The sequence below is a fragment of the Stegodyphus dumicola genome, chromosome 5 (genome assembly GCF_044657685.1).
Source record: "Stegodyphus dumicola isolate Sdum_Otavi_A_Nest chromosome 5, ASM4465768v1".
NCBI classification, from domain to species: Eukaryota; Metazoa; Arthropoda; class Arachnida; order Araneae; family Eresidae; genus Stegodyphus; species Stegodyphus dumicola.
Window position 1 is genome coordinate 86,956,995 of NC_140772.1, and position 26,531 is coordinate 86,983,525.

At 31.3% G+C, this 26,531-nt stretch overlaps 1 long non-coding RNA gene across 1 annotated transcript in view; it reads left to right on the top strand.

The window, feature by feature from the left end:
- LOC146997160 (uncharacterized) overlaps nt 1–9,158 on the top strand; it is a 159,036-nt gene extending 149,878 nt beyond the window's left edge. Inside the window, exon 3 of the long non-coding RNA XR_015041001.1 lies at nt 8,964–9,158. This is a non-coding gene — a long non-coding RNA (uncharacterized LOC146997160). The remainder of the gene's footprint in view (nt 1–8,963) is intronic.
- The last annotated feature ends 17,373 nt before the right edge of the window (nt 9,159–26,531 follow it).

Here is a 26,531-nt window from a genome sequence, read left to right on the forward strand (position 1 = left end):
TCATTCGATCTGACGAATAGCTATTTTTTGGAACGTTGACATTGAATGTGATATAAGATCTTTAACATTAATATTTAATCAGTTATTTAATTACAGTTATATAATAATAATACAGCTTAGCTAAGTAAATAATTGAAACTAAAAGATACATTTTTATAATTTAATTTATTTTATTTTATTTTTAATAACAAAACGTAATTGATAAAATTAAAAACATAATTGACTCATAATACATCTCCCTGATATTCTTCATGGGTATTTGAAGCATTATTCAGAATAATAAAATATTTTTCCAAAACCGTATATTACATAGAGTGTCTCAAAGAATAAATGGACAGAAACGCGTTTCATTACGATTACCAATAAAATAATGACAAAGTAGAAAGAAGAAGTAACGTTTTTGCATCTGAATTGAATTTTTAAGCTTTTATGTGCATTTTATAAAGCCCTTGATTACAAATTAAATACAAATAATAGAAACAAATTAAAGTACAAAATGCGACTCACTAAATTAATGGGATACTTTCATAAAACAAAAGTCAAAAAACGTACCTGAAAATTTTATTATTTTTAATATTTTATTAATTATTATTATTTTGTAAAATACTCTTTAATATCTATGGAATTATTATATCATTTTATATCATTTTAGTGACGTTTAATTTTAATTTCAATTTATAATATATTATTTATTTAAATTTTTAATTGTAAAAACTCGTTTCTAACCATTTATAAATCCGTAAAGCTAATAATAATAATTTTGACAGCTTGACGTTTAAATAATGAAACTGAAGAATTAAAGTATGATTCTATGTGAACAAAGAAAAGACGGGCGAGAATATTCTAGAAGGGATTTAAAATTAGAAAGAACGCTTTTAAATGTTTCCGTGCCGTTTCTATTACTTATACAACTGCGAAAATTATTGAAGCATTAAGCCCTAAGGTAAAATAGATTGAATTAAGAACATCCGAAGAAACATGTATTAATAATTTTCTTTGAATGCCTCTATACAATAAACTAATAATCATATCAAAGAGAATTAAGCCAAATCAAATCGAACTTTTAAGGTTTCAGTTCCATAGTACTCAATCTCAAAATTATTTTAATTAGTAACTTTAAAGTACATTGTTATGAAATGGGCAATCTGTACTTTAAAATGATAAATGTATCTCAAATAAAGGTGCAATCTCTTTTCTCTTTCATTTAAAGAGCTGCTAAAAATAGAAATATCGAAATTCCTTGAATTTTCAGAGGCGAGCAGAAATTTTAAGAGCTTTCTAGTAGCTAACACTAGCAGCTCATTTGCGGCGAGTTGAGTTTACTTCAGAGTTAAATTGCAGTTGTTACTGCAATTTTAACTCGGACAACTACCATTACTTAAATTTAAATTGAGAAATATTTTAAACCCGTAATAGTGTGGACTTATTCGTATAATTTGTTTTTTTTCTAAAGAAATGCATATTTTCCTTGCATTCATAAATATATTTGCAATTGGATATGTTTTCTTGCGACTTACTACAGATCATTTACTTTAAAATGGAAAAACAAGATGTCAAATAGATTCCTTATTTGTCAAGTATTATTTCATTTTCTTGATGCCAGTAATTTCTTTTCATTGTAGCAAAACAGGATGGCAATGATTGTCTTGGGATAACTATTTGCGTAAAAAAATGTTTGTAAGAAAAATGCCTCAAAATTTCATTGGTCTGCTTAGTATGTAGACATTTCAGCCAAACATTTTCAGCTTTATTCAACATTTTTCCCACCTCAGATTTTGTGGATATTTATCTTAATATCCTGTTAAATGCAGATGAAGAAAAATACATTAAATCACAATGTAATTTACATTTAGAAAATCTGCTTCAAATATTTATATAGAAGCTATAAAATATGGAATTAAAATATTATGACTTTCAGTTAACTTGTTATTACTAAAATGTTTTGAAGCATGCAGTGAACTATTAATATCCAAATAATGACAACTATTTAATTGTTAATTTTTACAGCTTAAAGAAAAAAATTAAAACTGAATCCATAGATTTTTTTATAGGTAAACTAAGGTGCATTCTTATAGGTAAATGAGGTGAAAGTTATGAAAATTTAAATCAATTAAACAATTCAGAAAACTAACTGAAATCGACTTTTAACTAAAAGGAAAAGCTCAGAGCGATTCAGGGAAGGATAATAAAATCATTTCTAAAAATGTTAAGTTCGAAGAAATATATTTATTTTTGTGAAAACAAAATCGAACTTTGTTGTGAAGACACATAGAGGTAAAGAGGAAACACATTTAAATAGCTGGGGTTTCTTCTGACCATGAGGAAGTTTTACCTTGTCGCTAAACTGTGTACATGTTTCTTAAATATTCTGAGTTTGCTTCGACTCAAGATAGAAAATAATTCTCTTTTATGAACGAAATCATCATTCTAATTGTTTATATTTAAGGGAAAGTTTTATAATTCTTCCGGCATTTATTGTATTTTAGCAGAATAAGTATAGTAGTAACTCATAATAATTTACAGCACGGTGGGCTGAAGTCAGAGTGGTTATATATTTTACACTAGTACATTTCTCACAGAACTCAATAGCTGCGTAACATACAGAAGTTAAATCTTCATATCTTATTTAGGATGTATTTACTAGCACTTATTAGATAATCCTGCTCGAATGCATATTCATATTCATAGTGTACGGTAGTGCTATTATATAATATTATATCAAAAGTATTAAATCAAAAGAGAATTAATTAAATAATTAAAGCCCATAAAATTGAAATTTTACTAAAAGTAATTTTAGATATAAAATATCACATATAATTTCAATTCAATATTATTCCAATCATAATTCTTCAAAATAGGTAAAGAAAAACGGAAAATAAACAAACAACAGTTGTACACCTAGGTAAATAAAACATAAAATACATAGAAATTTATCATAATTTACGACAAGGCATTTTTATTCTCCTATTCTATAGTTCTCTGCCAACCTAAGGTATAGTTAATAATATTTTCTCTACTTCTCTATACAAAACAAGCAAGTTGCGTTTAATTATGCTGGCACGGTCACGTATATATGTTTACCTTAATTTGGCATTACCAGTTTATATTAAATAGCGTTACTTGAGCTTCTATATTTAAGATCTACAGAGATTACGCATTAAAAGATGAAAGTTAATAAAATTTTCCGCTTTCAAAACTTTGCTAACGACTCTAACTAGTTGGAACTCTACTTCCATTTAACGTTAGCAAGCGTAAAGAACGTAAATTGCGTTTGGAATAACAATGAACAATCACGTCTCAATGATATTTTGACACGGAATCGGCTGGGCTTTTAAACCTCACAACATTAAATGAAGCTTCTTTCTAGGATTATAAAGCTAAGAAGGATAATGGAATAAGTCAGTCGTTAGTTGGTGTTCTGGAATGTTTAAAAATATTTATTTGTTGGAATTTAATGCTGTCCAGTAGTATAACATAACAAAATCACAGTTTATTCTTCCTCCTAGACTGTGTATGTATATAAAAGTAAGGAGACAGACTATCAGTGTTGCTTTTCTCAGTAGGAATAAAATTAATCGCTGAATATGCAATGTACTTGCCTTATCACATTTCGGTAAGGAAAACGTAAAGAAAAAATTACTTTTCCCATTTTCTCTTGAGGCATGTTGGTGACTGGAATACTCCTGTAATTTCAAGGTTCCAATTTCTACATCGAGCAAGCGCATAAAAATTTTTGACCAGTTTTTCACTCGCAATAGCTGAATAGAATTCTGAGATTCAAGAATTGCAATAAAATTTCGTCCAAAAACTACTGCAAAATTCATTAAATTTGCCCCTTCATATTTTCTATAATAATAGAAATTTAATTGCTGTAATAATTTACCGTTAAATATCAAGTGTAAAAGTAAATAAGTAAACACAGCATTAATAATAAAACAATTACCTTAATAAAACAATTGCCAAGCTTTAGACGTTTACATATACTTTAAGTATATTACTTTCTTAAATAACGATTATATTAAGAAGGTCCCTATTTTATTATTTTACCATCAAACATTTAAGGAACATTAAATTTATTTTAAAGTTTCAGGACATTTAAACTGATAAATTCAAATATGAAAAAATACGAACATAAAAAATCCGAATATAAATAGTTTGCTAAAGAAACGAGTACAAGCAAAAAGACACTAAAGTTAAATATGCAATAATTAAAGTAATATCTACGAATCAAACATGCTTTAACTGTAGCACTACAAATGAAGTAAATAATAAAAAAAGCAATAACTAATAATTGAATGCATTATTAGCCCGCAAGGATATTATCCAGAATGGGCTATTAGTCTCGAAACGGGATTTTGCTTAGCCTTCTATAAAAGGCTGTATCACTTAACAAATTGTTGCCACCGAATATCCTCACCCTGAACTATTTTTAAAGAAATTAAATAATGAAGAATTTGTATGTACACTGCGAAAAAAAAAGGGAAAATTCTATATCTCCCGTTCTACTACGCCGATTGACGAAATTCAACTTTCGTTTTTCATGTTTCGAAAGCGCGACTTAGAATATGCATTAGATTTATATATAGCATTGTCTAATATAGGTATTTTGACACAAAATCGGACTTTTTCTAAAATAACGTGCCAATGTTTTTCCATATTTCGATACTACGATTCAAATTACGCCAAACTACCAAATTTTGTAAAACTCGCACGATTAGTTTTTAAAAAATTAGCTTTCAAAATTTTAGCTCCTCAGTGTTACTTGAGTTTCGTATATATTTATTAATCTCTCTTTTTTTTTATTAAACTTATTTGATACTTCCTTTCGTATTTCGAAGTTCTGGTTCATTCCAAATAAAAATAAATCATAAAAAATTCCATTTTTTATGATTTATTTTTTAAATTTGCATTTTAAAATAATTCATATAAATTTTTCAAAAAACAAATTGAATTATAATCTATAAAATTTTTACCATCATCTTAAAGTAGACGTATTTCTAAGCACACCTTCAAAAAATTAGTTTTCTATTCAAAACTTCCGAAGATATACCGGAATTTATATATTGGCGCTTTTTTAAATTTGGCATATTTGTTGAAAGCGATAAAACATCAAATGTAGTTTATCCACTTTGCTAAAATTATTTGGAAGTACACAGTGTGACTTTTTTCCGGCTCATGTACAGTGTAAAAAGCTCATCACGCGGTGCTTTTTTTCTGCTCATAATGGAAGGAAAAGAACAATTGGTTTCCATACACTAAGAAGTTCGCCAAGTGAATTATTCGGGGCGCAAACTGAAAAAAAAATAGGATACATTTTTAAATTTCTCTGTAAATTTCGCACCAAATTTTACAAAATTTAATATCTATGCATAATTTGAGTCGTAGAATCGTAGAATAATTTGAAGAAAAAAATTGGTATGTTATTTCAGAAAAAATCCGATTTTGTCTCAAAATACCTAGATTAGATCAATGCTATATATAAATATGTTATATATCCTATGTCGCGTTTTCGAGACATGAGAAACGCAATTTGAATTTATTCAATCGGCCCAGTAGAACGGGAGATATCGAACTGCCCCTTTTTATTTATTTATTTATTTTTTTTTGCGTAGTGTATGTGTGTATGTTCCCCGCATTATGAAAAAACGATGAAATCTAGGAACATAAAATTTTGAATAACATAGCCCTTCACCCAAACATCTGCAACTGGAACCCCACATTTTGAATTTCGATTTTGTTTTATTATCTATTTCATATTTTTGTAAAGAATTAATAAATTTTTGATTAACAAACTCAACGATTTTAAAGCTAGCAGTGGCAAAACTATGAAAAATACAAACAAACAAAAACAATTTTTTTTTTCAACTCCATCGCGCGAAATTGCCTATCGGAAATACTAAACATATGCTGTTTTCAAATATTTTGTGATTTTGCTGTTGAACTGAATTTTATGCAGCGTAAACCCGAAGGACATCATATTTAATTAATAATGTTACGAAATGTCCTGGCACGGTTTGGTAGAGTTCCCTTTAGAGTTGCAACATTTTGCGAGAAATCGCCCATTTGGCGACAAAATTGGCTATGTACCATGAACGGATGGAGAACCCTCTGGAACGAATTCTTACCCGCTTAGCCTAGAATGTTCTCGAACACAAGCCGAAAACTATATAAACATTGCTGGTGAGTGCGAGATAGTTAGTCCGTGAGGAGTCGATTGAGTTGACAGCCGTGCTACGAGTGCCGAGTGGTTCGTCGAGTGCATCGAAGAGTTTACTGCATCGTCGAGAGAGTGTGTTAAGCTCCGGGAACGACTGAACCGAAGTGTCGGGAGCCGTGCTCTCTGTGGCGTCAAGTGCATCGCGAGTTGTACCGTGGAGAGTCTCGGCAGTATGTGGAGTTCCGAGAAAGACCGAGCAGAATCGGGAGCTGTACTCCGGTGTTTTGCGGTGAAGCTGTCTCGACCTTTGTAGCCTGATAACCTGAAAGCTGTGTCGCTGATTGTTCGAGCCAGTTTATAGTAGATCTTTTACGACTATAAAATGTTGACTTTGGAGCTGTCCGGATTAATATTGGTAAATAAAGTGTGTTTCGATATTCCATCAAGTGCTGTCGTCGTTATTCACTTCAAATCCACACTAACCCCATACGTAAAGTAAAGAAGGAGAAGAAAAATGCAACAATAAGTGTAACACACAAAACGTTAATAATAAAAAGACAAAAATGACAACAATGGCAAAAAATTCTGAAGGCTTCAGATTGTAACGGTCACGCAGAAGAGTTTGTTATGATTTATTACCCTCTCGCTGAGCTCTCAGTCTACCAGTCTGCTCTTAAACTCGCGCCGAGTAAGCTCTTTTTCATCTTTTTAACTTATACAGCATCATTTTCTTCGTATTTGTGTCATATACAATTCAACACCAAAATTACGAAAATTTTAAAAGCGGTATAACAGTATACGTTTATAATTCCCGAGGCAGCATTAAGTATCGGCATACATTTTTCTGTTTTATTCAGTCTTTTCTCAGTTTATCATATCAATATTCAGTTTTTTACTAAGATGCCTTCGCTAGACCTTTTTTTTTTCTTTTTATTATTTTTTTGTGTTTATTTTGTTTATTAAATATCATATTTTTGGAGCTTATTCCAAATAAAATTCAATTGAATGGCAAAGTCACAAAATATTTAAAAACAGTATATCTTTACAATTTCCGACAGGTAGACTCCCGCCATGGAGATAAAAATGTTTTGTTTTCTTATTGCCACAGCTCGCTTTGAAATCGTTGAGTCTGTTAATAACAAAATTCGTTAAAACATTACAAAATATGAAATAGATAACGAGACACATTCAAAATTCGGATTTCCAGGTGCCCGGGCAGAAACCTACAAGTCGCTGCTGCTTGCTATTGAGAAATACATCTGGAAATTCAAAGCGCAACGTCATCTATAGGTTTGAAATGTTCATCATACATTCGTCTTGAGAGAACATGAAAATCATTATTATTTCAGCGCATACGGAAATTCTGGGCGCAAAAACCCCACCTAAAAGCATTATAAAAGTGTTGAAAAATACGCTGCTTTATGTACTGGAATTACGCGATTTCCCGAAGTTGCTTTGCGAACAAAAGTTCAAAAATTCTTATCAAAAATAAAAATAGCCCATGAAGCAAGTTTTTCTACTTGGTAAAGAAAGAATAATGGCTTATAAAAAATGTGGATTATCCTTTCGGATAATCAGCCCTCTTGTTTGAAATCGGAAATTGGGAATTGTTTCACGCAAGCAAGAAAATAACAATTATGTGAAAACTTAGCTGAAAACGAAATTACCTTAGAACTTTATAAGCACATTACTTTAATGAAATTAATAAATATACAGATTAATATGCTAATAAACAGACGTTTATAACATGTGTAAATCTATATTTGTATTTAACTGTATACAGAAGCATTTTATGTGTCGTTCAGGGAATTTAATACGAGGAATTTGATTCTAATACAAACGCACAGAAACTATCTCACCTTTAAATTGCAAAAGTTTAGAACCATTTCTTAGAACCGAACTTTGATTCTATAGTAGATTCTTACATGGAATTGATTTTAAAATTCTTCTAAAAATCGAGATTTAATATAACCATAAAAGATTCCTTAAAAAATTATTTAAATTCCTGATTCCTTAAGAGGATATTTGTATGTTGTAGGCTAACATTAATACTATTTGAAACATATTTTACGAAAGTTAGCTTAGCATACGACATTTGAGATATTTAGTTTATCAGAATCAGTTTTGAATATTTGAAACTTCTAAAGTTTTGACTCTATATAATATTATTGTAAGCCGAGAAATTTTTGACTGTGCGAGATGTGGAAGCAATGTTTTTTTTTAATTTTATTTGTTTTCTTGTTTTCTTAAAATAATTTCTTGCATATGTAGTTTAATTTCGACCATAGTTCTTTTAAAATCTAACTTAAAGCCATTTCTCTTATAAAAAATTATTGAGCTTCTAGACAGAAGTAACGAATGTATGTTATAACGAACAAGTCTCCTTAAATGCTCAGTTATACGGTAATTAGAGAAAGAGAATACACTGTTTTTATTTATTGATTTTTTATCTCACCTGGTAAATTTTCTCTTAGGGCATTTTCACAACTTCTTTATTTGTAATTTAAATTAAAGTCGTTTACTTATTATTTAAATATGTTAAAATGTTAAATTATCTTAAAGAAATTTCAATCTAAAAATTTAATATTTACCTGCCAATGTATTTAATTTAAAAAGCGTAGCAAACAAAATCGTCTTACAGATAGAAACAAATAATAATTTGAAAAATTTTCTTTCATGATATTCTTATTGTTTATGTATATTTTGTTAAATATTTAACAAGGGTCAATTTATTTAAAATATTTTTTTAATTTTGTTAATAAAAGTTTTCCTTGTGTTAAAATTCTGGTACTTCATCTACTTTCAGATCGTACATTCGAGTTTCACGCAATTTGAGTCTGAGACTACTGGCTTAATGTAAGAAACTTAAGGATCTACCAGTTCACTTTAAATGTTATTTTCAGAAAGGAAGTTGGAGAGCTTACTATTTTCGGTACAAATATATAGTGACCTTATACATATCGAAATATTAAAAATGTATGTAGATATTAAAATGTGTATTTACTTTTGAGTAATAAAAATAATAAAAAAAAGAACCTTTTAAAAAGAACTGAAAATGAAACGTTTCAGAGGTCACGGATTCATTCTCAGTTTATTTTGTCCTTTCAGGTTAACCATAGCTCGATTAACAGAAATTCGGTTTTATTCTACAGAATCTTGAATTTCATATGACTAATACTGAGAAACAAAGTATGTATTCTGAATCTTAAGTATTTAAAAATTCTAATGGCTGTACAAAATTTGAGATGCACTTAAAATAGGTTATTAATAACCTATTTTAAGTTATATAAAGTATAAAGAGAATATACTCAAATCATATTCTCTTTGCATGATAAATCAAAAAAATCTTCGTTGTATGATAAAATACACAGTTTCGTTTGTGTTAAAGAAAATGTCGTTTATTTTAAAGAAAATACAGCAAATTTACCGTTCTGGTAATAATGCTTCTTGTACGGTAAAATCAAAATGCATATAAATATTGGTTTATTTTAAGAAAGGACAGAATTATATATATATATATGTATGTATGTGTGTGTAATGATGAGGCTATAGAAATTTTGGAAAGCTGATTGAGTAGATATTGATCTTAGCAGCCGAGGAAGATTAAATATTCGCTTTTATTTCAGTTGACATTTACGGCCATAATTTACGTGGCTCCCTGATCGTCCCTATTCATGAAATTTATATTTCTGATACCATTCCGAAAGGAAGAAATGATGCTCGTCACCGTCTTAACGGCAGAGATTAGAAGTAAAAGTGTACAGCTATCAAATATGGAAGCCTATTAAAGAAGCCTATTAAAACTTCTTTCAAATTCCGAATTAGCTACGGCATCAGCTTCATGCAAGTTGTACGATATGGACTGATCTAGAAATGATGCAGTTCAGAAATAGTAATAACTAATTTTAAAATAGAGTGGGAAAATACTCATTAGAAATAAGGAATTAAGGGAATAAAAATGAGGAATTTATTTCACAAAATAAAAAAACTTTTTATGAGAAAAAGATTATGCTGCCTTGAAAAATGAAAAATTGTTATAAAAGAAAATATTTTAGCAAATAAATCAAGAATGAGTCACTTTAATCCTTAAAATGAAATGAAAAATATGCATTAATTTTTTAAAAAAAAATTATTAAACACGAAAATCAATCTGTAAATTATTATCCATTGCTTAATGTTCTAATTACGTTCATCGGGGGCAATTAATTGAAGCATCAAACAATAACAGTTAATGAGTCTTAAATACAGGTTTCGTGTTTTGCATATTTTGCCTTTTTGTATTTTTTATATTTATTGTAAATTGACGTGATATTGTATGTAGGTTTTTCATTTTAATAATTTGGATTTTTTTAAAAAACTTATGTTTTTTGGTTTTAATGTATTCCTGTATTTTTGAACTTTTATTTTCTTCGAGATCTGAATTAATGATAGAGTATATTTTGCACTATTTGAAAATAAGTTTTTGGCTATTGTAAAAAAGGTTTGTATATTAGTTTCATGTTTCACTCAAATGGTCAAGAAGGTCGAAACATATTCAGAACTCATTAATTGTTATGGTTTAATAATTAAATTAATTGCCTCTAATGAGCCTAATTGGAACATTATACAATGTATATTTAATTTACAGATTGAGTTTCGTGTTTAATAAAAAAGTTATTAAAAAAGTTTATTAATGTTTATTAAAAAGTTTTTTTAATTTACTATTTGTTTATTATTTTATTTTAGAGGATTTATTATTAGTGACTCATTCTTGATTTATTTGCGAAAGATTTTTTCTTTTGCAATAGTGTTTCCTTTTTCAGGTTACGGCAATCGCTTTATTGTATTTTTTTTTTAATTTTGTATGATTAAAAAAGGTTCTAGTCTAAATTGCTTAAGCGCTGGAATTTATTATTTTAGTTCTGTTTATTATTTATATATATATAGACAGAGAATAATCAGGGAAAAAATAATAAATTCTAGCGCATAAGCAGGTTAGATTGAAAATTATATATATATATACATATCATATACGTGTGTGTATAATATATATATTAAAATAGTTTTCTGACAATTGAATTTATTTGCTTAAGGCAGAGCACATGAATGGTATCCACTTAAAGGAGCAACTTTTGTGGAGGAGCTTCTAAAGGAACTAGTTTGCTTTACGTTACGCATGACCAAATCAAAAAAACAGCCACGCAGTGAGCCCGTTCGCCATAAATCGAGACTAGCTTGAGCTATCAGTGTTCAATGCTCTTATACGTTTGTCAAATAAGTAGTAGATAGGCCTACTATGTAATTTTTATTTACTGATTCCCCCCCCCCTTTTTCGGTTATATGTTGGAGTAGGAGGTAATAAAATTCTTAATTTAATGTTATGGAATCCTTTAATCTTTTCCTCAATAATACAAAGAAGTAAGATTCGATTGAATAATTTCTATGATTTTATTCGAGCATCATGCTCTCTTTTACTGATGTAGGCGGCAAGTTTTTGTTCTTCAACCAAATCCTTCTGTGAATTGTTCACAATTTATAGGGCCGCTATGTGTGACTTAAACCACTCGACGTTTAAATGCCGCCTACTTCACTAAAACAAATATATTAAGAATCGCTACCATGAATAACAACGATACATGTGACTTGAATTCTGAAGGGGTGCATTATGTCAATATACGTCATGTCACGGCAAACAACTCGTGCGCTTGCAAATTGGAGTAGCATAGTCAGAGAACCAGTAGGCTGGGGAGGCGGAAAACTCTTCAAAAGGCGGAAGTAACATTTCACGCCACGGGGGGTGACTTCCATTAACCCTTAAACAGAATGCCATTTTCATTACGAGAGAAATGCGGAAAATTTCTGAGCGTTAAACATCCGTTGTGTGACGTCAGCGAGAACAGTTGGGTTTGGATAAGACGGATTTTCTGAGCCCAGTGTACCGTTTCCGAGGTGGCGGCGTTACAGAGGCTTTCACCATTAATTTTACTGGCGCGTCAAGGTTGACTTTGCATTGCCGAGTTTCCTGATGCTGAAGTCAGTGCACTTATCAAACTATATAATGCTAAGTTTCTAGAGGATGGTGCAAATAACAGTGATTAACTAATCATTCTAGTGACTCTTACGTATGGTCTCGTAAAGTAATTAGACTTATTAAATGTCCAATTATTGCTATTTAGGGGGCCTGGTTTAGTTAAGTTACTAATTTAGAACAAGTTACACTGTGATTTAAGTTCCTCATGGGAAAATGGATAATGAAATTTATAAGCGATTAAAAATGTCAAAAACAAACATTTTGGATGAAATGTACTATCCTTATTAGCCTTAAATTTTGATTGCCATAATGCATATGTCTAAGCTTTGATTTGATTTTAATTTTAAATGTGAACTACATGTACCATTAAGTCGATTCCAGCGTCTTTAGTGCAAGTCAAGTACGATAAAAGTAAATTTTTGATGAGGTATGCCTTTATCACAATTTCATTCCACAGCAAACTATGTGCAATAATGCTAATTATAATGTAACATATTTTAAATGAAATCAGAAACCGGTTTCGAAGTTTATAATCACGTCATTTTAATGAACTCAGTAGGATGGTGGAATCTGTTAAGAATAATATATTACGATTAAGACGAAATAAATAATTCATTAGATGAAGAAGACAATATAATTATGATAATTATGAAAGAGATTTTATTAACATAATATAGTTACACAGGACTTTTTTCTACTAATACTGAATATAAAATCTGTATTTTGTGTAAATATTTTGGAAGAAATGATAGAACATAAATAAAAGGAACTGAAAAGAAGTTAGTTCATGACTAGTTCATATTGATTATAAAGACGTAATAACATAAATTCCACAAATATTTTTACGGAGGGGGAAAAAAGTTTACAGCAGTATAAATTTAACATGTTAAAGTCAAGTTTCTCCTAAAAGATTTTTTTATGAATTACAATGTAAACAATTTTGAAACCTAAATACGGAAATTTATAAAAATATCACTATTTTTAAGAAAATAATCCGATTCATTATTTCTTCAACAGTGAGACTCCTAAAAATAAAAGAGTTTGTTTAGAATTAAAAAATATCTGACTAATATTTTTAACAAAAATTCAACTGTTCATATTACAAATATTTAACATTTATATATATATATATATATATATATATATATCACTATTATTAAGAATGTCTTTTGGGAAGAACTCCATCAATAGTAATTAATAAAATTGTTATAATCAGCGCTTATGCAATAATAACATCAGCATACAATTTTGGCATTTATAGCAGTGTTTTTCTTTTACTTGCTAAAGTAATGAAATCACAGAAACGGAACGGCTATTGAAAACAATCTTAAAAAATCATATTTTCTTCTCCTTTTTTTCCCACTAAATATTGTTAGATAGATTTTCCTCACAATACCTATCAAGGAGTTTTGAGAATGATACAACTTATTCATGTTGTGATTTCTAACTTTTATTTTTTTCTTATATTTTTGAGACAATAAAAACTTCGAAATAATATCTATTATATAATTTTTAGTATATAGATGGAACTTAGGATATTAAAGTTTGATTTTAAGGAAAAATTATATTTTACGTAATGGCAGTACGAAAACGAAGGATAAATAATCAGGTAACTTAATGTAAAATGTTTCTCAGAATGATAAGCCTTTAAAATAGCTAATCAATTAATTTTTGAATTATAAAACGTTTTACTATTCGTCAATAGTTTAAAGTGCCAAATATATTCGAACCTTAAAGTTGTAAGATCTAGACTCCATTGCTATGATACATTACAGCTAGGTCTACTTGAAAGTGTCTGTGGTGGCTTATCGCAAAGATTAGAAGATAAACGCAACAGAGAAAAACCGTGCAAAAAAAACACCCTTCTATCAAACACAATTATTTACAGATGGCACGGACTTATGTGCTTACACTATCACCAACCATTTGGTGAGGAATTTAAAGACAATGTAAAATTTTAAATATAAGTGTAACTGGTAGTGCAAGACTATACGATTTAATTTATTCTAGCAGGTTGACTGAGAAACCTCCATGGTCAAGATACTAATTTTGGATGCAAGAATGAGAAACCGAGGTTCAAAATTCGAACAACTGGTAGCTATAGCAGCGTGTTGACTCAATAACCGAAAGCATGCTTTGACTAACCGTTTTGCTACTTCAGTTTAAATACACTGTCGTTCACCCTAACACCTTTATGTACTGTGAGGAAACGTGACGAAAATAAGAAAGGTCAGAAAAGGCTAACAAACTAAAATAACTCCTAGTAAAAATAATAGAAATTCTACAAAAAAGTGAATAAAATAATACCTGTTTATCAACATGTCAACCAAATGGCTACACAAACTTAAGACATGACAGAAAACATAAAGCTCTCAGTTTGCGAGTATTTCAGAGCTGATGTTCAAGTCAGTTCGAACGGTGGATAACAAATTTATGATACATAATAAACCTTGACTCTGCTTCATGTTATCATGAAAGAAAAAGATGACTACCGAAGTTAAAGCCGATAAATTTTTTAAACAGCAGGAGTCGTATCAGATTGACACGGTCAGCCTATGTTGCAAAAGGTCCACCCTCTAAAGGGAAGGAATCTGCACTGAATATGACACAGCACACAAGGGCTATCTGCCTAAAAAGAAGGATACCTTCATGGAAATCTTTTTAATGAAAACTGGTTCGTATTCCGTTATATATAAGGAAATTGTGAAAAACAAGCATTTAGTCAGTTCGTCCGCCTGGACACAAACCCATGTCAAACTGCCAGGAGTGCTGTTCCTTCTAATTGCCTTTAGAAACATAACAGGAGTCCTGAGTAGGAACATGGAGTTTACTCAAAACAATGTTCGTGCGCGTGTAGAAGATACGACACAAATGAGAAGAATTAAATTTACACTTTTTTCTCACACCGTACAGCCGTTCCTACACTTCGGGATACAGGGAGGAGCACTTATGATCAAAAAGTAGAAAATAAGAAATAACTAACTTAATAAGAACTAAGATGCTTTACAGAGACTAGTAACGCGAAGAGTGTCCTTTTTGACACTACGTAAGTAGTGAGCGAAATTATAATAAGTCTTCCAATAGCAGCGGGAACTAAGTTCTGTCCGTAAAGGCAGACATAAACTGACTGAAAAGCACGCGCTTGGTAAGGCAACAAGAAGTCTCTCTCTTCTCTTGGCTAAAAGCCACATCCTAAATGCCTATACAGTTTGCAACCTCATTAGCATAAGCAATTCTACTCGCTCTTATTCTGGCCGGAAATGGAAAATAAGTGAGGATAGTAAAGATTTAAAGTAAAATAAACGTTAGTAACACTTAAAATCCTTACAAAACTACCAGTATTCAGTGGTCTTAACCACTCGGTCTGTGATGGAGGCTACATTCTGATAATGTTGATGAAAGTAGAAATAAACCTGTAGGCAAACCAATAAGTTAGCTGAATTAATTAACTTAAAACCTTAAAATTAAAGCCACATTACCAGTAGAAAATGAAGTTAATGGAAGTATAGCACCAGAACAAATATGCCTACATAATAGCTCATTTACTATAGAAACATACTACTACATAATAGCTCATTTACTTTATAATGAAAAAAGGTTTTTCCGGAAGTCTAAAGGACATTCATATAAGAAAAAAATTCCGCAACTGAATTTTATCATATGTTTTTAATCTCCATTTTATGTGTATTTTATCGCCTAAGGACAATTTTCCCAAGGCCTTTCGTGCACTGGAAGTAAAATAACCCAGAAAAAATCTTTATATTTATTTTCAAATAAATCACTATTCTCAGGATTTATTCCTGAATTTTTCGAATGTAGAAAAATAATTTTTTATCAAAGAAAAACATTACGTTTTTATCATTTTAAAGAAAATATCTACAAAATGGTCATTTCAGGACTCGAAAGGACGGCAAAGGAGGCAATATTTCAAACTTTCCTACACACTGTGTGAATAGCTGCATCAAAAAAGCAGAAGTCAGACACATTCAGCTGAGACCTTCAGCTTTGCTGCTCCTAAAAACTTTAAATTCCAAGATAATTTAGATACAGAGCATCAAAAGTTTTTAAAAATCGGCAAATACTTGTAAAATAAAATATATCCAAGTTGTAACGCCATTAAAATGTTCCGTGTTTTAAACTCAAGCATAGCTTCATATTATTGAATATTCTTTATCCTTTGTAAAAGTGTGTTTTTTTAAATGATACTTGTTAGACTGTGGTTACTTCAATAAATGACTAAATATCTCTGTAACATATAATTCAGTTTATCTTATCAAAAACTCACTAATCAGAAGCTGTCCTGAAACATGTAACATCGCCGATCAACCTTTTGTAAATCAATACATTTCTTAGTTCATAAAAGGGGAAAATAATATAATAGAAGAATTTATAATAAAAATCCAACAAATCTGTGAAAATACCTTCCCAATAAGATCTGTAGTGTTGTACTTTCATATTGACAGACTAAAGAATTATGCACTCAGAAGCAGAAGACGAGAACCTTAAAACGAAAAAGGAAAGTGATTACTGACTACAAATTAAGACACCGAGGCAGGACTAATTAAAAAAAGAAAATGCAAAATACGAAAAAAAATCTTGAAGCTAAATTAAAAGTAAAATTAGTAACACAACAACTCTGGGGTAGATTTAAATCAAGACCTCAAACAATTTTGAGGGTAAACAGGTACAGGTCCCTTTTCATCAGAAGCAAAGAAATCTGCAAGAGCTGCTTAACCTCTAAATCGACTAAGATGACATATATACGTCAAACTCAAGGTTGTTGTGTTACAAATTTTATGATTCACTTGGCGTTTTTCACTTCTGCTTTCATTTTCAAATTAAAAAGTCAGCACAATTATTGTTCAAATAGTAAAGAAATTTATGGCACTTTGTATAAGATTGCCAGTGCCAAAATATTTAAACCGTCACAAATCAACTTCCCTCAAATTTGCTTTCAAGTTCTGCTGACATTCAGGATGCCAGTCTCTCAGCCCTAAATGGAATTCTTGTATTTGTCTTTTTAAAGGATAATCCAACCGAAGATTCTGCTACTCAAACCCATAACCGCAGAGACACCATATAATATAACCATATAATCCATAACCGCAGAGACCTTCTGAAAACAGACAACGATATCGCATTCTCAGAACAAGAAATCAATCTAATAATTAAAGACTTAGCTTTAAAAAAGACACCAGTCTCGGATGGCTCTGACAATCTCATTATAAAATTAATCAATCATCCTATCCTCACATAACCTGTAGTTTTTGTAATCGTTGTATAGAACTTTCGACTTTTCTTGATTGCCTGAAAATTGGCAATATAATACTCTTCAATAAGAAGAATAAAAGTTTCGATGAATCTATATTTTATCGTCCGATAAATCTTCTCCCAGCCTTGGGAAAAGTTTTGGAGCGATGCCTCATTGGCCGCCACCAGTGTTAAGGACAAAAGCTTAGTAAATAATAACCAGTTTGGATTTCGAAGCTTACTTTCAATAAGTCATGCAATTAATTCTGCCCTTCAACAAGTCAAAATGAATAAAATGAACCAACTTCATTTTGGAATAACATGTCTTGACTTTATAATGGTACATACTTGACTTCATATGGTACATCTCCTTTAATATGGTGTCTTTTGATTCATTGTGGTGGCCAAAAGTTTTACAGTCTCTGTACTCCTTCAAGTACTCTCAAAATTTATTCCTAATTGTCCAAGATTTTTTCAGAAACAGGGAAAGCAGGATTCTATACAACAGTAATCAATTCGAAGAATGCCCCCAGGAGTAGTGCATGAGTGCAGATCTCCGAAATATTAGTTTCAACAACATTATTGGCAAAACCACTCAAAATTGTAGCTTTTGCAGGTGATATTGCTTTTATTACAAGCGATCGCAATAGCGATATTTCACAGGCTAATTGAAATGAAATACTCCGAAATTTAACCAAATTTACAAAGTTCAAAAACTACAAATCTCTCAAAGCAAGTCTTAGTAATGTTATGAATGGTCACTACACCATGTTCTGTTTCTATACTTTGCTGTAAAAATCATGGGCACCAATGCTGTACTACTTCTTCCTCTTAGGGAGAAACTTAATGCAGAAACAGACAGGTGAAACCGTAACTAACTAAATATCAACTGAGAAACTAAGCTCTTAAAGGTTAGCTAATTACCGCACTTTTAGTGATCGTATAAGTGAATTTTTAGTGCATTGCGTTGTGAAAATGCATCCGGGACCGCCCCGTGAGAGGATCGAATAAACAAGATGTAAAATCAATATATATATATATATATATATATAACACATAAAAACACATAAAAGATATAAAGAAAACATAAGTAATAGGTTTCCAGATTAAATACCAGTTTATTCAAATTCCTCACAATTAAAATTAAATCTTATCCTAATCATAGAGTCAAATTTCTTATTTTATCTACAGTTCAATTTACTTATTTTAGACACAGGTGAATTCTTCAATTTATCATTTTCTTTTGTTACATTTAAATTCATGATTTGCAAATCTATTACATGACTCTTTTAATTTAACAGGTACCCGTTCTGTAATTTCTAAGAGGTTAAAGAAAACATATTATCTGCAATTCAACATCTGATCTAAAGATTACACAAACAAATTATACTATTGCATACTAATACATATCAGGACCTTAAAGTTTGTCTCGGTAAATTAAGAAGGGGAAAAAGGGAGGCAATTTAGTTTCTTTAGAATTAATTTAAGATTCAATTTAAAGTAAAGTTCTAATTTCCAAAAGTTCGAAGGAAAATTTATAACAAAGCACTTATCTGGTGTCGACGACTTGAAACGCACCCGGAAATGTCTCTGGCTGGCCTTGCATTCTGGGAGAAATCAGGGATAAGAAGTCCACCATAAGTCCTGGGAAAAATGCCTTCCGTAAGGGGAACACAGGCGTCTAAGGAGTCTCACGCTTTCGGTGTCACTGGCCGCAATTCCGGAGAACACCGACTCCATTATTTTTCAGCATCACATCCGCACGCTCAGCATCGCAGAAAATAAGCCACTAGAACCAGCACCCGAGCAGAATCTTCAAGCTCGCAGTCTGGATGTCGAGTATAAAATCTCACATTTGCCGGGGTGGAACTTGGACAATAATTTTTGGAAATTAATACTCGCTGGAGGAAAAAAAACTTAATACTCGCTGGATCATTTTTTTTTCGATAGCAAGGCGACGGCCGGATAGTGTCCGCCGTGCTCCGCCTGAATCACAACTTATTCATCCCCAGAAACTTAACAAATCCTTCAGCTTCGAAAGTCGGGCAAAAAAAAGTGATTAAAACTCGAATTTTCTTCGTCTCCTTCACAAAACGCGGGCTCCCACAAAGGCTTCAATTATCGCCCCCTTAATTTGGGCAAAATTTGCGTTTTAACCCCTGAATGCGGAAATAAGGGCGAATGCGCGTGCGCGCCCCTTCTTTACTTAGCCAACAACCGGACCTCAGATCGCCAACCTGAATGACTTACATCGAAGGTTAAGTGGCAACCTCTGACCCTTCTGTCACGTACTTCCTGTCCTAAGGTCAACTGCACAATGAAATTTCTTCTATAACATTCTAAAGGACAAAACGCGCGAAATCATGACTTAGCAGAATCGCCTCCTTTTCCCTGCTTCTTTTCACAATGAATCAAAGCTTGTACAAAAATTGCAAATAAAAGAAAAATAAATAATATTCTTTGAAACTAAATAATATTCCCAGAAGCATCTGTTTTTCCCCAAAATTAAAGCATTAAAATAAATAATTCAGAATCAAATAAAATAAAGATTTTCTTAAATCAGAAAATCATTCACCTAGTTTTTATAACGCTATCAGACAATTCTCTACACAACAGTAATCGATAAACCAAGGCAAAAAGTAACCAAAGCCTTAACTCTAATAACTGATAATTAAGTTTGTAAATACCATCAAGTACCTTGAGTTAACAATCGACAAGAAATTCTCCTGGATTTCTCATTTGCAAAATATTAAACTTCGCGCAACATCAATAGGTCACTGACTAAGATGCATGCATGGATATAACTGGGGCTTAAATCCCCAAATAACACGGATTCTTCTAAAAGCAGTTAAATCAAAATGGTAAACTACGGAGCCAGAATTTGGGCACAACCAATGACAGAGTAAAAGATTCAATTCAATTCAAAGGCTTCTTACGTTACTCGAACATATCGCACAACTTCAAAAGTAGCACTTGCTACTTTAACTGGTACTCTTCCAGTATCAGTCAGTGAAGAAATGGAAAGCAACTGCGTCGAGGTCCTTCAACTTAACCAAGCTACAGAGTTTAACAACTAAAACTTTGCGCCATCCAACTAGGAAAAGAAAATAATCATAATTTTTTTATTTATATAGCCTTTTCGCTTGAGCAAAACAAAATTCCCCACGTCTGACGAAAATTCAAGTAGTTCACCTCCAACTGCATATACTGATGGATAAAAAAATTGAAGGAAAAGTTGGTTCAGTAGTCTATTTTCAAACTGCCCTTTCAAATATCAGGCAAGTGAATTACCCAAAGAAACAGCTCTTAATCAAGATGGTACTGAAATCATTCTCGTTTAAATGGTCTCGTTTAAATTTCATATACCAATTAACACAATATTTTTCAAAATATTGGCAAGCTTTGTGGAAATGCTTCACAGGGAAAGCACACATATAACTTGATTTCCATTATAAGCTTTTTATCTCTGTGCTCGAATCCTTCATTGAATTACTATATAAGAGGACATGAACCCTTCACTACAGTAGAAATATGACGAACGCTGCCATATGTATATGTGGGGAACAGGGAACTCCTGATCATTGCACTTTCTCATGTTCCTTAACTGAAGATAATCGCATAAAATTCCCACAAACTGATCGCCTGGTTTTCCAAAGGTTTCTAATTAAATTTAAGCTTTTGTATCTGAAGTTTAAAAAAATTATGCAAGAATTCTCTTCCTATGTCCTAGATCTTTGCAAAGTATTAGTTTCTCACGCTATATAAATTTAATGAACTTTTGCATTCTGTGGATTATGTTCAAAAGGCTTCCATATCTGAACTTTATAAACTGTAATAACCTGATAACCTGTTTCAGCATTACATTTTTAGTATTTTTAAATTTATGTTGGTTTCTTGTCAAAATTATTTTCCGTATTCGGAACTTTTGCATTCTCAAATCCCTGAGGTCTCACTTTCCTACTCACAGTGTTATTTGACATTGTTTTCAAACAGTTTGACCTCATGGACACCTCTTTAGTAAAGTTAGTACATTTCAATAAAACATTGTGTTCCCAGCGCTTATTATATTTATCTCATTATGTTTATTTGTTATTCACTTACGTTAAAACAGATGTTCGCAATTTAATATTGATAATCATTTTATGTTCCAAATCATTATTTTTAATAAGTACTTGATGCGAGGTACACGGTGGGATCGCACGATGTTCCATAATAGGAAACTCTAGATCTTTTATTCATTTTTTTAAAACTTTCTTTGAAAACTCTTAAGAGTTTGTAGTTTTTCTTTAATTTATATTTTTAGAGTTAGTTAGTATGAGAAAGTATTACCAGTTGACCCATAGTACATCGCTGATGTCCCCCATACTTTTAACTGCACCTGTACCTGAACCTGCTTGAAGCACCATCCAAAATTTCATTTTAAATCTGATCTCGAATTTTTTATGTCATTATTCTTCTTGTTTCTGGAACTGTTTCTGTTTTCGAATATGCGTCCTTATTGTCAAATATTCCTTTATAAGGTTTCTCCAGACTTCAAATTTTATGAGTTTGCTGTCTTCAAATGCTGCGGAGTTAACAGCTTTTAACTGCCATAAATAATTAGGTTTTTTTCTGTTCTGCTTACTTTTACAAAAGGACAATATGATTCTTTTGAAAAATCTGAGAACTGTAATGCTACAACCATATTTACAGTGGTTTTTTTTTCAAATTTATCTGAAAGATTCTTTTCAACGATTTTCGTTCTTCACCTAGCACATTGTCTTTCTGCCTTTTTCTTGTTGCGCAGTTAATTATATACCTATCTTTATCAAATGCGCAATAGGATAATTTAAAAGACAATGGTACCATCTTCTCGTTTGGTTTAGTTAGTTTTTGGTTTAATTATGGCAAAGTACCCAAGGGCTATCTGCCTAAAGAAGGGATGTATTCGTGGATGATTTCTGACAGAAACTGGCTCGTATACGCTTTATACAAGGAAAAACACGAAACCGCCCATGCAGCCAGCCCGTTTGCCTAGAATCGAACCCAGGTATGAACTACCCGTGTCCAGCGACAATAACGTTCAACCGCTAATGGGACACCACTTTCTCTTATCATTTTGGAATAGTGGTGTCCTATATGTGGCCTTTTCCGAGTCATTATGGGATATTAATTGAAAGAAATGCTTGTTTCCTAAACCATTTCTATATAGCACTTCAGTTCAAGTTTTAAAATACACAAAAGCAATCACCCGTGCGATGATTTTATATTAATAAGATTTTAGACATATTGTGGGTAATTTATATTACTGAGATTTCTTTCTAAATGTGCAATTAAATATTGATCTGAATCTCTTCTGCAATGCAAAACCATGATGTAAAAAATCTGATGTGTACACCACATTACTTCCTAGTACGAAATATTAAATTATACCCATTTTTTCTTGCATTTCATTTAAACTTATTGGATTCAATTAAATCTACTTCGTCGATAGCGCATAAACCACAATAGAATAAATGCACTTGATAACATTTACTATATTTGTTTACCATAGCGACACTCTGGCGCTAGGCTCACTTAACAGCGTTATATTTCATTCATATTATAACTCTGAATGCACAAAATCTATATCATTTGAAGAATTATCTAATCGTTGCCACATGTTCTATTCAAATAATATAACAGATCTAGAACGATGTATAAAAGAAATTAAGCAAACAAAACAAATAGAAACAGTTTTTCACAGACGATTCAGTACTTCTCATTTATATAATTCAGTTCTCTCTTCGCGACAGGGCAAAAATACATAAAAACTCAATATATCTATATTAAAAATTACGAAGTAAATCTTAAACACTTATTTCCTCGAAAAACTTCCAGAAAGGATTAAGCATGATTTAATTCGCAATAATAAATGAAGGCGTTATCTTTGTAGTTGCGAAGCTTAGTCTCTCTAGACTCTCTAGACTGGCAACAAATCTATTATTCTGCTGTTTCAAATGTAAACAAACATGTTCGCAATGTTATTTAAATATTAGGCATAATTTAAATATTAGAATTATCAACAATTTGAAACATGTTTAAGTGCGGTTAAGCACTTAACAGGTTTTAAATTGTCGATAATTCTACAAATATTGCTTGCAGATTTCCTAAAGCATGAAAACCTTAACCGGAAGATAAGAACAAATTAATTCAATAATTTTTAAAGCAAAAAATGCACAATTTACAAACATATAAGAGTAAAGAAACTGAAATGACTGAGCCGGGTAACAGGGTGGATACATATATAAATACATTTATATACGTTTAAGGCGGCCGATTGCAAGCAAAATAGGAGGTGCCCATCTACATGTTATAGCAGTCCTATATACAAAATTTCAATGTTCTGAGGGTACTCGTTTTTGAGTTATGCGAGATGCATACTACGTACGTACAGACACCAAGAAAAATTCTTATCAGAATTCCTTTTAAAGCAGTTTTATATTTTTTTTGGAGGAAAAGAGTCTTTTATTCTGTCCTTACGTACAGATGTCACTCAAAAACATCATTAAATTGCATTCGATAGCAGTCAAAATGGATATTTTCGTCGAAATACGCTTCCTGAAACTTTCCGCGCTTACAATACTTCCTTTTTCCGTACAAAGGAGTAAAAATCGAAATTTTACCGAAATATACGAAACTCATTAATTTAGTATTATGGAAATAGTGCATTTCTCGAATGAAAATCGTGACTAATGTTTCGAGTTTTCGATATTTACTCTTTTTCTTGGCAACGTAGTTCAGACGTCATTACATTTAGAATATCAGATAAATAACACATACAATTTCGAATAAAAGTAATTCAGTCACTTTATTTATTCAGATGGGAATCAAAACTTATTAAAACAGAGCAAGAAATTATGTAATTCTGCAACATAACTTATAGACTGAATTTTGCAGAGACTTGAAGAAAGATTATTCCTTTCACCAGAGAAACCAACTTATTGCATTTTGATTATCAGCTATCTTACTTAAAATATTAATCTCTTGAGACAACTATCAACTATTTCAAAGACATGCGACGTTTTACTAAAGTCTCATGTATTTCCGTGAAGAAACTTACAAACGACATTTTTTTTTTAAATTAAAGTCTGAAACATTAAGGTTATTTGTTTATTGTATTGAATATTATTTCTGTAAACCGTAGGTTACAAAAAAAAAAAAAAAAAAAAAAAAAAAAAAAACACTGCCTATGATATAAAATGATTGGAATAAATCTCAAACATTAACTGAGTTTGAAATTGAGAGTTAATATGAATTAAAGTTGTAGTTGTCATTCATTAAATTAAAATTAAATTATAAGGTATTTCTCCCGCGTTCTTAGCGAGCCTTCGTGGGGTAGTGGTCTGCACTCTCAGCGCGTAATTGAGAGGTCCGCGGTTCGATTCCCGGCAAAAGCGTTTCAATCTCTCTTGCTCTCAAAAATACCTAATTTCTCTACAATTGCACCCGAACTAAAAGGGTGTTGGTTGATGATTCTCCTCATCCAGAGTTTAAAAATACCTAATGTCTCTACAAAATTATATTGGGAATTTTAGTTTTCTGAAACTATGTATGTTATGTATGATTTAAAAATAGTTTGTAAAATCTACATAAAAAAACGTTAGCTCGCATTTAGAAACTGAACTTTTGTTATTATCCATGGAGAAACTACCTTCTCTAGAAATCACTTCTTTTGTCGTAGGTATCATTCCAAAAAAAAACAACATAGAAAGTTTTATGAGTTTCTCTCTCAAGATATCCAGCAAGTCACAAAGTGCTTGGAATTTAGAATTCACAAGCTGTCTTTCTTGCTTTCGGGGCTTTCTCTTTAATTAAAAGGGAAAGATATGACTTATTCTCGTCACGTATTGCAACAAAGCGACTTGAGTAAATAAAGCTTCATTCTTATTTTAAGGTTCATAAAAACATTTTATAACATAATGCCTAAATATTCACAAACCGTTAGAACTAATAACTGCATAACAGATTGAAGACAACAACTGCCAAACAATTAAAGTCGCAGAACACTCTTAACTCATCATGGGCTCGACTTCCAGTAAGCCGGAAAGGCTTTTGTGGTTATCTCAGTGTTAACGCAAATTTGTATAAAATTTTCTCCTAGAAGAAACTTCCTAGAATATTTTGCTGGGATTGATTATCTAACTTGTAAGGAATTATTGCATTCTCCCTTGAATTCTCTTGCGTAAGTAACACATAGAATTATGGTTGGAAGATTATTGGTTCAAATTCTGCAAAGGGTATAGTTGATTTTTCAACGTCGCCGGAGTTAATATTCGTAGTTTCAACAAACCAACCAAGCTTCACTGTTATTTGAAAGATCTCGCACCTTTAATGAAAATTACAATTTCCACTCATTTACAAGAATAAGGCAGGAGATGTCTTTAGGCTTTCAGATTCGGCATAAATATTCGCATTACGATTTTATCAGCTCTTAATTTAAGTAAGATGTTTGAATATTCTGTAAAAGAAAAATATCTCTGGAGCATTTAATTCAAAATCCTCAGTAATCATGCATGTCAGTTTAAATGTTTCCTTAATTAGGAAACTATTGTGCGCATTCAAGCCATAATGAAAATCAAAGTTTGACGTACCTTTGTCATCAATGTAAACACATTGCTAAAACGATTAAAGGATTTGAACCTTTGTTGTAGGAATTCGTGTGCTGTAGTCATCGGTTTAAGCAAAACTGCAATGTATGTGTCTACGTAATTTTACAAATGTTGGCTATTAGAAAATTTGACTTATAAATTGATTTCATTAAACTTGAAAGTATACGGTATTGTCACATGCACTTGCTGAGATTTCAAATGTTCAGTATACGGAGGTGAGAAACTCAATTGCTTTCCTGAAGATTTCATGAAATATTAATAGTGTGTATGCTCTCTTCAAACCGTTAGCATGGTTGAACAATTACACTCATGTCCATAAATTAAGGATAATGCAAAATCAGGCAAAGGAAGAGTTAGAAGCAAAACAAATTTGACTTATTTGTAAAGCTTATTTATTAAACAAAAGATAAAGAGCAAAGAAAAGATGCTATATGTTTGATATTATTAAAAATATTAGCGATTTTTTCTCTCTGGAGCAAATTAC